The sequence below is a fragment of the Myxine glutinosa genome, chromosome 1 (genome assembly GCF_964187855.1).
Source record: "Myxine glutinosa chromosome 1, kmMyxGlut1.1, whole genome shotgun sequence".
Classification (NCBI taxonomy): Eukaryota; Metazoa; Chordata; class Myxini; order Myxiniformes; family Myxinidae; genus Myxine; species Myxine glutinosa.
Window position 1 is genome coordinate 340,880,962 of NC_136261.1, and position 13,668 is coordinate 340,894,629.

Sequence of the window (13,668 nt, forward strand, 5' to 3'; positions counted from 1 at the left end):
GCTCGGCACGGGACGTGCTGGCGACGAGGGTGTCGTCCAGATAGACGAAATGAAACGGCAGGTCGCACAGCACGCCGTCCATCAAGCGCTGGAACGCCTGGGCCGCGTTCTTGAGGCCAAACGGCATCCACAAAAATTCGAACAGGCCGAACGGCGTGATGACGGCCGTCTTCGGGACGTCGGCCGCCCAGACAGGTACCTGGTGGTAGCCCCGTATCAGGTCAATTTTCGAAAAGATGACCCGTCCCGCCAAACGGGCGGAAAAGTCCTGAATATGCGGGATCGGGTACCTGTCGGGGGTGGTAGCGTCATTGAGACAGCGGTAGTCGCCACACGGGCGCCATCCATCCCCCGGCTTTGGCACGATGTGCAGTGGCGAGGCCCACGCGCTATCGGAGCGCCGCACGATGCCGAGGTGCTCCAACGCGTCGAATTCGGCCTTTGCCACGGCGAGCTTGGCTGGGTCGAGGCGGCGGGCCCTGGCGTAGACCGGCGGGCCCGTAGTGGGTATGTGGTGCTCGATCCCGTGCCGCACCGCGACGGCCGAAAACGTCGGCCGCGTGAGGGCCGGGAATTCCACGAGCAGGCGAGCGAACTCGTTCGTTGCCGGGAGGGCGCACGCCAGTTCGGTCGGCGCGGAGCTGCTCATTGTGCACGCCAGGGAGCTGAAGGTCTCGGCGTGGACAAGGCGACGTCGTTTGACGTCGACCAGCAGCCCGTGCGCGCAGAGGAAGTCGGCGCCCAGCAAAGCCACGGGGACGCTGGCGGTAACAAAAGTCCATTGAAAGCGCTGGCTGCCGAAGCAGAGGGTGATGACGCGTGGGCCGAAAGTGCGTATGGCAGAGCCATTAGCAGCGACCAAAGAGGGGCCGCAAACTGCGTCCAGCCTGTCCTGCTCGGAGGCAGGTATGACGCTCAGTTGGGCGCCGGTGTCGCACAGGAAACGCCGTCCAGACGCTTTGTCCCGAATAAACAGCAAGTTGCCCGAGTGGCCGGCGCTCATGGCTGGGAATGAACGCCGGCCCGGCCGTTTCCCGACCTGCCGAAAGTGCACGGGGGCCGGCACGTCCGAGCCTTGTGTCCGAACCTGGCGTGGTAATAACACCACGCCCGGTCAGGTGGAGGCCCCGGCCGTCGTGTCGGAAGCGGGCGGTGCGGCGTGGCGGCCGCCAGTTGCACCGGCAGTTCGGCCTCCAACCGCGCAGGGCGCTCGGGCGTTGTGGGCGTCGCCTCGGATGGCGGCGGGCTCCAGGTAACCGCGCCGATGTGCTGGCCCGCCGAGGAGATCTTATCGGCTTCCCTGGCGAGGGCGCAGGAATCCGTGATCAACGTGCCAGCCAGGGCGAGGCGTACCGGGTTAGGCAGCTGACGGAGGAACAGCTCCCGGAACAGGAATGCCGGAGAGTGCTCGCCGATCAACGAGAGCATATAGTCCAGGCGCTCGGACGGGCGCGTGTCACCGAGCTAGGGCAGGTCAAGCAGGCGCCGTGCGCGTGCTGCCGGTGAGAGGGCGAAAGCGCCGAGGAGGAGCATCTTCAGCGCGTCGTATTTGTCAGCAGCCGGCGGGTGCTGGAGGAGGCTCAAGGCACGGGCCACGGTGGTGGAACCGAGCGCCGCCACAACATGGTGGAAGCGGGTGTCGTCCGCGGTGATGCCTCGCATGGCGAACTGGGAGTCCGCCTGGGCGAACCAAACAGCCGCGTGAGTCTCCCAGAAGGTAGGCAGTTTAAGCGTCACTGCCGTATCCATGTCGGTAGGTCACCAATGAAGGAACTGCGCTCCAACGCGAGTCGAAAGAATTGACGCGACCAAAGACGGAATTCGTCCGAGTTGCTTTATTGAAACGAAACAGCTCAGGTATTCTGACAAGCCCGTTTTTCGGGCAACAATATATATACACATTTATGTCGGGAAGTTTGCCCGGCAAAAGCTATACCGGGCATGCCCGGGTATCAAGGGCGAGCCTTGGAAAGGCGAGTCTGGACCTGCCCGGGCGTGTTTGGCTGCGGCCTGGCAAGTCGAGGCTGGGCGTGCCCGGGCGCTCTGGGCGAGCACTGGAAAGGCGATAGCGGGCATGCCCGGACGCTCTGGGCGAGCCCTGGAAAGGCGATAGCGGGCATGCCCGGATGCTCTGGGCGTGCCCTGGAAAGGCGATAGCGGGCATGCCCGGACGCTCTGGGCGAGCCCTGGAAAGGCGATAGCGGGCATGCCCGGACGCTCTGGGCGAGCCCTGGAAAGGCGAGAGCGGGCATGCCCGGGAAAGACGAGACCGGGCGTGCCCGGGAGGTTCGGGCGTGCCCGGGAACAGTGAGTCCCGGCATGCCCGGGAGAGGCGCGTCTGGCCGTGTTCAGGCCGGTGCAAGGCGATTATGTACATCCAGCGGTAACCGCTACAATAGTATTAATATGTTATTGCGGTACAATTTATTATCTTCAATGACAAAAGTCCTTCCTGGCCATGGGAGATAACATCGTGAGTTCTGAAAAAATACACCGCCTTAATAATGAACGTTAGTTCGTACAGTGTTATTGGCCGATATGCACAGTGTCGTTGGAAAACCCATGACAAGTATGCTTTTGGAATGATTTTAACAATCGCTTTGCATTTCACAGTGAATGAAAAATGCAAAGGTAGAGCATGGTGATTTTGATATCTATACACTGTATATAAAACACAGTTTGTGTGTGTGTGTGTGTAATGTTACCGATAGACTCCGAAACGGAGAGGCTCACGTGCTTGATATTTGGCATAGACATGGCCATTGAGCCTGGGACGAACATGGCCGAGACAATATTTGACAAGATCCATATTTTTTTATTCATATTTACCTCAGCGCATTTCAGCGAAGTACCCGCTAATCTCAGCCAGTGCGAGCAGCTCGCTGATTCGCTTAGAACGATCACGTTATGTTCCATCCCGTCACACGTCACACGTTTGCACGTAATTCAGGGCGAAAAGCGATTGAGATTTTTCACCTTTATGCGATCGTGTTTTGTGTCGATTTTGTGCGATATGAATTACATTTTAATTCATATTTCGTGTTTACGAATTCGAATACGAAGGATTTCCCCTTTCGATTTCGAATACGAATCGAATACGAGCTTGAGTCGAGAGGGCGAATGTACGGGTTGGGAATGTACGGGTCTCCCTTCCCCCGCCTGGCAACGCCGGTACTGGAGGGCGTGTGTCACAGGATCGGTGAGTCTCCAAAATCCGCTTCGTGCTCTTGCGAATATGCAGGACGATGTCGCGATTGTTGTGCTGCTCTCTGACCATGAGAACTGCAACGTCATTGTTGACTGGCCCTCCCCTTCCCTCCCCCACCCCTTTCCCCCTCCCCCGTCCGTCCTCCCCCTCCCTTCCCCCTCCGTCCTCCCCCTCCCTCCCCCCTCCACCCTACGCCCTCCCCTTCTCCCCTCCCCCTCCCCCTCCTCCTCCCTTTCCCTCCTCCCCCTCCCTTTCCCCCCTCCCCCCTCCATTTGACCCTCCCCCCTCCCCCTCCACATCCCCCTCCCCCTCCCACCCCTCACCCTCCCATCCCTCACCCTCCCCCCTCCCCTCCCCCCCAACCCCCTCCCCCATCCCCCCTCCCCTCCCCCATCCCCCTCCCCTCCCCCATCCCCCTCCCACATCCTCCTCCCCCTCCCCCTCCCTCTCCCCCTCCTCCTCCACCCTCCCCCTTCCCCCTCCCCCATCCTTCCTCCCCCTCCCTTCCCCCTCCATCCTCCCCCTCCCTCCCCCGTCCACCCTACGCCCTCCCCTTCTCCCCTCCCCCTCCCCCTCCCCCTCCTCCCCCCCTCCTCCCCCTCCTCCCCCTCCTCCTCCTCCTCCCCCTCCCCCTCCCCCTCCTCCTCCCCTCCCCCTCCCTTTTCCACCTCCCCCTCCCCTCCCTTTGCCCCCTCCCCCTCCCACGCCCTCACCCTCCCATCCCTCACCATCCCCCCTCCCCATACCCCCTCGCCCCTCCCCCATACTCCCTCCCCCACCCCACTTCCCCTCCCCCTTCCCCTCCCCCTCCCTCCTCCCACCCCCTCACCCTCCCATCCCTCACCCTCCCCCTCCCCTCCCCTCCCCTCCCCCTCCCCCTCCCCCTCCCCCTCCCCCTCCCCCTCCCCTCCCCCTCCCCCTCCCCCTCCCCTCCCCTTCCCTCCCCCTCCCCCTCCCCTCCCCTCCCCCTCCCCCTCCCCCTCCCCTCCCCTCCCACCTCCCACCCTCCCCCTCCCCCCTCCCACACCCCCCTCCCCCCTCCCACACCCCCTCCCCCCTCCCCTCCCATCCCCTCCCACCCCCCTCCCCTCCCATCCCTCTCCCCTCCCATCCCTCCCACCCCCTCCCCTCCCATCCCTCCCACCCTCCTCCCCTCCCATCCCTCCCACCCCCTCCCCTCCCATCCCTCACACCCCCCTCCCCTCCCATCCCTCACACCCCCCTCCCCTCCCATCCCTCACACCCCCCTCCCCTCCCATCCCTCACACCCCCCTCCCCTCCCATCCCTCACCCTCCCCATCCCCCCTCTTCTCCTCTCTCCCCTCCCCCCCTCTTATCCCCTCCCCCCCTCTTCTCCCCTCCCCCCTCTTCTCCCCTCCCCCCCTCTTCTCCCCTCCCCCCCTCTTCTCCCCCCCTCTTCTCCCCCCCCTCTTCTCCCCTCCCCCCCTCTTCTCCCCTCCCCCCTCTTCTCCCCTCCCCCCTCTTCTCCCCTCCCCCCTCTTCTCCCCCCCTCTTCTCCCCTCCCCCCCCTCTTCTCCCCTCCCCCCCTCTTCTCCCCTCCCCCCCTCTTCTCCCCTCCCCCCTCTTCTCCCCTCCCCCCTCTTCTCCCCTCCCCCCTCTTCTCCCCCCCTCTTCTCCCCTCCCCCCCCTCTTCTCCCCTCCCCCCCTCTTCTCCCCTCCCCCCTCCCCCCTCTTCTCCCCTCCCCCCCTCTTCTCCCCTCCCCCCCTCTTCTCCCCTCCCCCCCCTCTTCTCCCCTCCCCCCCCTCTTCTCCCCTCCCCCCCCCCCTCTTCTCCCCTCCCCCCCCGTTCCCCTCCCCTCCCCCGCCCGGCAATGCCGGGTACTTCTGCTAGTATGATATATTTTAACCTTCAGTAACTTTGCAGTCACTACGAAGGGATTATTGTTCCGATTAGATTTACTATAATATTAACGTTACGTTGTGGCGGACACAAAAGCCCACTGGCGTGGTGACATCATTCCGCGCACCAAGTGGGCGGTGGCCACGCCCGAGGGGTAGGCGTGGCCTCATGATATACACCGGGCGCGCAGCCCAGAGCGCGCCAGTGTTACAGTGAGCTCCTGAAATAAAGACGCTTATAAGTTACCGCTTGTCCGCTTCCTCCTTGCTCGCAAGCAGCGCGCGTAACGCCGCGCTTTACTGGTGACCACCTTGACGTTGGATCTGCCGGAGCGATCCTTCCACACGCGACGCCATTGCCATGGCCAACTTCATCAAACTTCCCGAATTTTGGGAGGCTCAGGCCGAAGTCTGGTTCGTCCAGGCCGAAGCCCAATTTCAGCTTCGGCGCCTCATCTGCGATGACACGCGCTATTGCCACGTCGTCGCCTCCCTCGGGCCCAGCACGGCCGCTCGAGTTGTGTCCGTCCTTCGCCACCCACCGGACGGCCACAAGTACGAGGCACTCAAGCGGCTACTCCTAGCCACGTTCGGCCTCACGGACGACGCACGGGCCGACCGCCTCCTGGATCTCCCCGAGCTCAGTGACACGCGCCCGTCGGTCCGAATGGACCATATGCTGTCACTGTTGGGCGACGAAGCCCCCGGTTCTCTATTCCGGGCGCTTTTCCGTCGCCAACTTCCAGCGCAGGTTCGCCTCGCGTTGGCCGGGACCGGGCTAACGGAACCCCGAGCATTGGCAGCCGAGGCGGACAAGTACTTCGCCGCTTCGGACACGCGGGCGAGAGTCGGCGTGGCCGTCACGGCCCTCGTGGCTGATGCTGCTGATGCTGCTGCTGATGCTGCTGATCCACAGCATCAGCTTATACAGCATACGCAGCATGCTGATACGCACCTCGTGACCGCCGCCACGCCCCGCCCACCGCCGCGGCGAAAACCGCCACCGCGGGGAAACCCGCCAAATCCACCGGCCTGGCGGAGCCAGCCGCGCTCCTCCAGCTCCACCACCTGGTGCTGGTTCCACGCCAAGTTCGGCCACGAAGCTCGGCAGTGTCATCCGCCATGCTCCTTCAACAGGTCGGGAAACGCCTGGGCCGGCGCTCAATAGTGGCGATGAGCGCCGGCCGTTCGAGCAGCCTGCTGTTCATAACGGACACCTTCTCCGGGCGCCGTTACCTGTGCGACACGGGAGCGCAGGTGAGTGTCGTTCCCGCCGGCACGTCGGACAAGCACGCCGCGGGCGGGGGCCCCGCGCTGCTTGCCGCAAACGGGACGCCCATCCATACGTACGGAAAACGCTGCCTCTCTCTGCGGTTCGGAGGGCAGGTTTTCCGATGGACGTTCGTCACCGCCGACGTGCCCATGGCACTGCTTGGCGCAGACTTCCTGTGCGCTAATGGGCTCCTGGTCGACGTCAAGCGCAGACGTCTTGTCCAGGCCGAGACGTTCAGCTCGCTCGCTTGTGCGTTGCCCAGCTCAACGAGCGGCTTGCCAAGCGGCTTGCCGAACGGTTCGGTTCCGGCCACGTTGGTCTGTACGCTTCCGGCAGCGGACGCATTCACCCGCCTCCTCGCCGGCTTCCCGGCCCTCACGCGGCCCACCTTCTCGGCGGGGGCCGTCAAGCACGGGGTGGCCCATCACATCCCCACCGTCAGGCCACCGGTCTACGCCCGGGCACGCCGCCTCGAGCCGACGAAGCTGGCGGTGGCAAAAGCGGGGTTCGCTACCCTGGAGCGACTCGGCATCGTTCGGCGCTCAGAGAGCGCTTGGGCGTCGCCGCTGCACATCGTGCCGAAGCCCGGCGGGGGATGGCGACCGTGCGGGGACTATCGCCGTCTCAATGACGCCACGACTCCCGACCGCTACCCCGTCCCCCACATTCAGGACTTTTCCGCCCGTTTGGCGGGCATGTCCTTCTTCTCGAAGGTGGACCTCATACGCGGCTACCATCAGGTCCCCGTCAGGCCGGAGGACGTCCCGAAGATGGCGGTCATCACGCCATTCGGACTCTTCGAGTTCCTGCGCATGCCCTTCGGTCTGAAGAATGCGGCTCAGGCGTTCCAGCGACTGATGGACAGCGTCCTGCGTGACTTGGATTTTGTCTACGTCTACCTGGACGATATCCTCGTCGCCAGCGCGTCCCGCGAAGAGCACCTACGCCACCTCCGCACGCTCTTCGAATGCCTGGGCCAGCATGGCCTGATTGTGAACCCCGCAAAGTGCCAGTTCGGCGCCACCATAATCGATTTTCTGGGGCACCGTGTCACCAGGCATGGAGCCGTCCCCCTGCCGGCCAAGGTGGAGGCGGTGAAGGGGTTTCCGCACCCCCGCACGATCAGAGGGCTGCAGGAGTTCCTGGGCATGGTGAACTTTTACCATCGGTTCCTGCCCCGTATCGCCCAGCTCCTGCGCCCCCTGCACAAAGCTCTCCGAGGTAAGCCGGGCAAAGGCGACGTTACCTGGACCGAGTAGATGGACATGGCGTTCACGGGCGCGAAGCTCGCCTTGGCTAACGCCACCATGCTCGCGCACCCGGCGCCCGATGCACCGATCGCCCTCACCACCGATGCCTCGGACTATGCGGTGGGCGCGGTGCACGAGCAATGGGTGCGTGGAGCTTGGCAACCGCTGGCGTTCTTTAGCCGGCAGCTTCGCCCGCCCGAACGCCGTTACAGTACCTTCGACCGCGAGTTGCTCGGGCTTCACTTGGCGGTCAGGCACTTCCGCCATCTGCTCGAGGGCCGTGCATTCACTGCCTTCGTCGACCACAAGCCGCTGATCTTCGCGATGGGCAAGGTCACTGAGCCGTGGTCGGCCCGGCGGCAGCGTCACCTCTCGGCCGTGTCCGAGTACACGACGGACATCCAGCACGTCGCGGGGAAGGACAACCCGGTGGCGGATTGCCTTTCCCGGGCCGTCGCCCACGCAGTCCACCTCGGCATCGACTATGCCTGGATGGCAGCGGACCAGGCCGCTGACCCCGACGTCCAAGCCTTGCGGACCGCCGTCACGGGCCTCCGCGTCACCGAGGTGGCGTTCGACGGCGCGGGCGCGGCCCTCTTGTGCGACGTCTCCCTCGGGCGTCCTCGCCCCATCGTGCCCGCGGGCTGGCAGCGCCAGGTGTTTGATGCCATCCACGGCCTGTCCCACCCGGGCGCGAGGGCCTCCCAAAGGCTGATCGCCGACAAGTTCATCTGGCATGGCCTCCGGAAGGCCATCCGCGGCTGGGCCAGGACGTGCCTCGCGTGCCAGCGCGCCAAGGTGCACCGGCACACCCAGGCCCCGTTGGCCCCGTTCACGGTGCCGGAACGCCGGTTTGACCACGTCCACATGGACCTGGTGGGACCTCTGCCCCCCTCGCGGGGTTTCACCTACATCCTCACCATGGTGGACCGCCCCACCCGGTGGCCGGAGGCCGTGCCCTTGGCGTCGACAACGGCGGCCGATGTCGCGCAGGCTTTCATCGCCACCTGGGTCGCCCGGTTCGGCGCCCCCTCAGACATCTCGTCCGACCGCGGCCCCCAGTTCACCTCGGAGCTCTGGGGGGCGGTCGCGCAGGGGCTCGGGGTCCGGCTGCACCGAACCACGGCCTACCACCCCCAGGCTAACGGCCTGTGTGAGCGATTTCACCGCTCATTGAAGGCCGCGCTCCGGGCCACCCTCCGCGACGGCGGCTGGGTCGACAGGCTCCCCTGGGTCCTGCTGGGCCTCCGGACGGCGCCCAAGGAGGACCTGCGCGCATCCGCGGCGGAGCTGGTCTTCGGGCAACCGCTGCGGGTGCCGGGCGAGTTCCTCCCCGACTCCACGGCACCATGGTCCGCAGCACAGCAGCGCTCCGCTCTGCAAGAGACCGCCCAGAGGTTTGCCCCGTTGCCAATGGCATGCCACGGGCACCCACCGACGCACGTCGCCCCGGAGCTTCGCACGGCGGAGTACGTCTTCGTCCGCCACAATGCCCACCGGACACCACTGCGGCCCCCGTACGACGGGCCTTTCCGCGTGCTGGAGACCGGGGCGAAGCACTTCACCCTGGACATCGGCGGTACTCCTGACCGCGTTTCGGTAGACCGCCTCAAGCCGGCCCACCTCGACGTGGACCATCCACCACCAGTGGCCCGACCCCCACGTCGGGGCTGCCCCCCTGCGGGCGGACCCCGGCACCGCCCAGCCCCGCCGCCACGCCGCCCCCCGGTCCTGCACCCATCCCAGGGGCAGCCAGGGGCATCCCACCTGGCATCCCTGCACCCTGGACGCCGCCGATCGCCAGGGGGCGCTTCGGCCGGGTCATTCGTCTGCCCCGCAAACTGGCCCTCCAGGTGCGCGGGAATTCTGGGGGGGCACGTGTGGCGGACACAAAAGCCCACTGGCGTGGTGACATCATTCTGCGCACCAAGTGGGCGGTGGCCACGCCCGAGGGGTAGGCGTGGCCTCATGATATACACCGAGCGCGCAGCCCAGAGCGCGCCAGTGTTACAGTGAGCTCCTGAAATAAAGACGCTTATAAGTTACCGCTTGTCCGCTTCCTCCTTGCTCGCAAGCAGCGCGCGTAACGCCACGCTTTAACGTTATTATTATTACGAAAACGATACTACTGTAACAAGAAACTTAGGCTAATTCCTTACTCCCACGGTTATCAGTACCGTACACTGCTTATCATTGATTCATGAACCATACACTGCTTCAATCCATTAACTTTGCATTCACAACATTGGGATGAAAGTCGTACGGTTATATTTACTATATTATTATTGTTAACATTATTATTATTATTATGAAAACGATACTACTGTTTTAAGAAACTGGCCTTAATTTGTCTGAAGCGGCGTGAAGGTGAGGCATGAAGCCTAAAGCCTATACAGACTGTGTTGCTGGAAGACCCGTAACGCCTATGCTTTCAATATGTGATGGTCATTTTAACAATCGGTTTGTTTGTTTCAAACTGAATGAAAAACGTAAAGGTAGAACATGGCGATTGTGATGTATGACAGGTTCGACCGCTTTGACGACGTGTTCGGCCTGAACGGCATATAAATTAAAATGGCGGTCGGTGGAGTCAGCCGTCCGACGCCATAATGACATCACAGACGTCATGATGTACGTAATGATTACAATGACATCATAGATGTAAATGACATAATAGTCACGCTATGGCGTGACGGACGGACGGACAAAAAACTGCCACTTCTTTAATATAGAGATTATATTTGCAACAAGGTTTAAAGGGTATAAATGGTCTTAAAAGTTCTGAAGAGTATAAAAGGTTAAGATGGTCTAAAGGGGTCGAAAAGGTCCAAGGGGTCTGAAAGGTTTAAGGGCTCCAGGTCTACGTGTCTGAGAGACATGTACCAAAAGTCCATAAATAATAGAGGTAATTAATAGATATAGTCGAGCTCCAATAAAAAGTAATTAATAGACATCCTGACGACGAAACACATTCAGACAGTACGTAATTAATAGATATACTCACAGCAGAAGACCAAGACTTCAACTCGACGAGGATTCTCCATCCATCGATGTTTTTCAGTTGTATATACAGTATACAGGGTGTTCCATAAGTTTGGAACATCATGAAATGAAAAAAATCATGAAAAAATCATTCTTAAACTAGAACGCCACTCAGTAGAGCGCATACTCCCGCCGTCGGTTTAGTTGGAATAATACGTTTTGTTTAACATCCCCTCTCCCAAAACAATAAATTAAAAAGAAAGTAGGCCCTAACTGTCAGAGAATTTATTTTGATGTATCTCGGAATTGGAGGAGAAAAACATCATTTAAGAATAAAGAATAAAAGGTTTAATGCAGTAAAACAGAAAAAAATCTTTCCCAAAAAAAATTCCCCAAAAAAAATCTGGATCCGGAACAATATCCTGAGCTTCACGAAAAACTAATCAATTCTTCCTTATCCCAAGGGCAATCATCCCACCAAATTTCATCCAAATCCGTTCAGAACCTTTCCAGATATCTTGTTCACAAACACGAACACACGAACATACGAAAACACACACACACACACGGACGGACACGATCGAATGCGTTCCTCCCTGACGGGAGTAATAAATCTGAAAATCGCAGAGCCAGAACCAGAATGATTTATTTGGTCTGGGAAGCCATGCGAGGTTTCTTCTTTTTCAGCCTCTCACAACCCTGGGTGAATATGCGATCTTTTTTTAAAAAGTTGGAATTTTGCCAGATCTGTTTTATTCCTTTGTTAATATACCTCAGCCATTGACAAATCTGGAACTAAGTCTTCATAAGTTCATCAAATACTGACACTGCGAATGACATTCGCTGAGCTGAATGTTGATATCTCTTCTGAGGTTAAAAAAAACAAAAAACACTTTTAAAGCATTATACGTATCAAACGATACATTTTATGAAACGGGGAACCCTAATACACACTTTTGTGGTTTTAAAATGACAGAATATGTCTTTATTAGGAAAAAAAATGAACATTGAAGACGACGCTGCTAAAAAAACACACCGCTCTAACGCATAACCACGAGTTTAAACGACATTTACAGCAAATATGAAAACTATTTTCATATCACAATGTTGAATATAGAATATATAGAAGATAATGTTAAAAAAAAATGAGCCCCATCTTCCAACGGTAAAAGAAATCCTTCGAAAAATTCCTGGATCGGGAATAATATCCTGAGCTTCACCAAAAACGAACCAAATCTTCCTTATAGTAGGGGAGCTCCCAATAGAGTTCGTGACCATTTTCCCGTGATCAAGGTTTGAAGGTTGATTTTGAAAGATAAAAATATATATAAAAAAATAAGCTTGGGTATCTTTTTTTAAAATGCGGGCTAACTCGGCCAGAGGACAAAATCCAAGATGTCCGCCAAAACCGCGAAATCGGGCATATTTCCGCCTACGTGAATGCTACATATACATATTGGGTGTCCATATGTGGGTTTTTCTGGGCCCAGATCTTGCATCTTACATCAGTCAAGTGATATTGTGACTTAAAATGATATTAAATGATTAATGTTGACCAAAATCCAAGATGGCCGCTGCAAAAAACCATGTATTGTATATGTTCATAATCATTTCAATACAAAACCATGTATTGTACGGGGCAAACACTACAAGAGGAGCATACGATGTCTCCGATTGATGTATGAAACTCTGCTGAGAAGAATCATACAACAGTCACTACAGAATGGGGGAAGCATCTCAGATGAACTTGAAGCTCACTTGACTGTCCTGCGGAATCCTTCCTCAACAGCAGAAGAACGGCAGGAATGTTATGCACTTCTGGAAGCCAACCAAGAGGTTATTTCATTGGTGGCAGATGAGTTCAATAGAATTGAGGAGTCCGTTGGTTCAATGGCAAAGTACTGGATCACATTTATGGAGATGACTGAAATATTGATGATGAATCTGCATGCGTTGAGAATCCAGAACTGGGAACAATTCAAGTCGACATTACGTTTAATGCTACCATGGATCCAGATTTATGACAACGATAAATATGGACGGTGGTTGGTTGAGTATTGGCTGGAAATGGAATCCCTCCCAGAGGATGTAGCACAATACATGCGAGATGGCTTATTTGCTCAATCCATGTCGGGAAAGCCTTACTCATGTTTGCCATTGGATCTCTGGATCGAGATGACAATGAACAAGGGTTCAAAGATGAAAGCTGGCTGGCTCAAAATTTTGAAGAACGAAAAGATGCTGCTGTCACATTCCCGAAATGCTAACAATGTTAATAGAGTCCGATCCTCACTGCATGATCTTGCCAGCACATCAGAATCAAAACGACATCACAGTGAAAATGCTCCCACTCGCATGAAGGAAGACGAACAAGCTGTACAAGATATTAACAACTGCATCACTGAATTCGGCTGTGACCCTTTCAATGAAGAAAACAAGGTCTTGAAGTCACTACAGTCTGGAATGGTAGCTTCTGATGACCTCATTCAAGATTTTGAATCGGTCCACACCGATGGCGAGAAATGCTTGAAGGCATTCTGTGAAGACAGAATGTTCAGCAGCAACAAACCTTTCCATGCAACCATTCACAGGAATTTGAGACGGAACTTCAGCAACCCACCTTCAGTCAAGACTGGCGAGCGCATCATGAAGTCAGACGCAATGGAGAACAGAGCGATGGCAGCAGTTGTCTCACTTGCTGAAAATGACACCGAAAATTTCACCTTGTCAGAGATAATGTCGTACCGAGTCACAGATGAATGTCTGCCAATATTCAATATCAACGGCACCATGAAAAAAGTGCAAAAATCTAAGTTGGTAGAAAAATTCAAGCTACATGCGTTGGAACCAACACCAGACAAGTACACGGCGATCCTGGACATGGGATTTATATGGCGTTTGTCTACGCCATCGGTAGAAGACAGGGAAAAGGCTGATGGAATTTCCTACACCTGGGGAGACTACGCATCGAAGGTGTTCGCCGTCATTATGAGCAGACATAAATATGCATCACAAGTTGTGTTTGTCAATGACAGATATGATGTTTCCCTGACCGTCAAGGATAGCGAATGCAAGCTTCGAAAAAGCACTTCTGG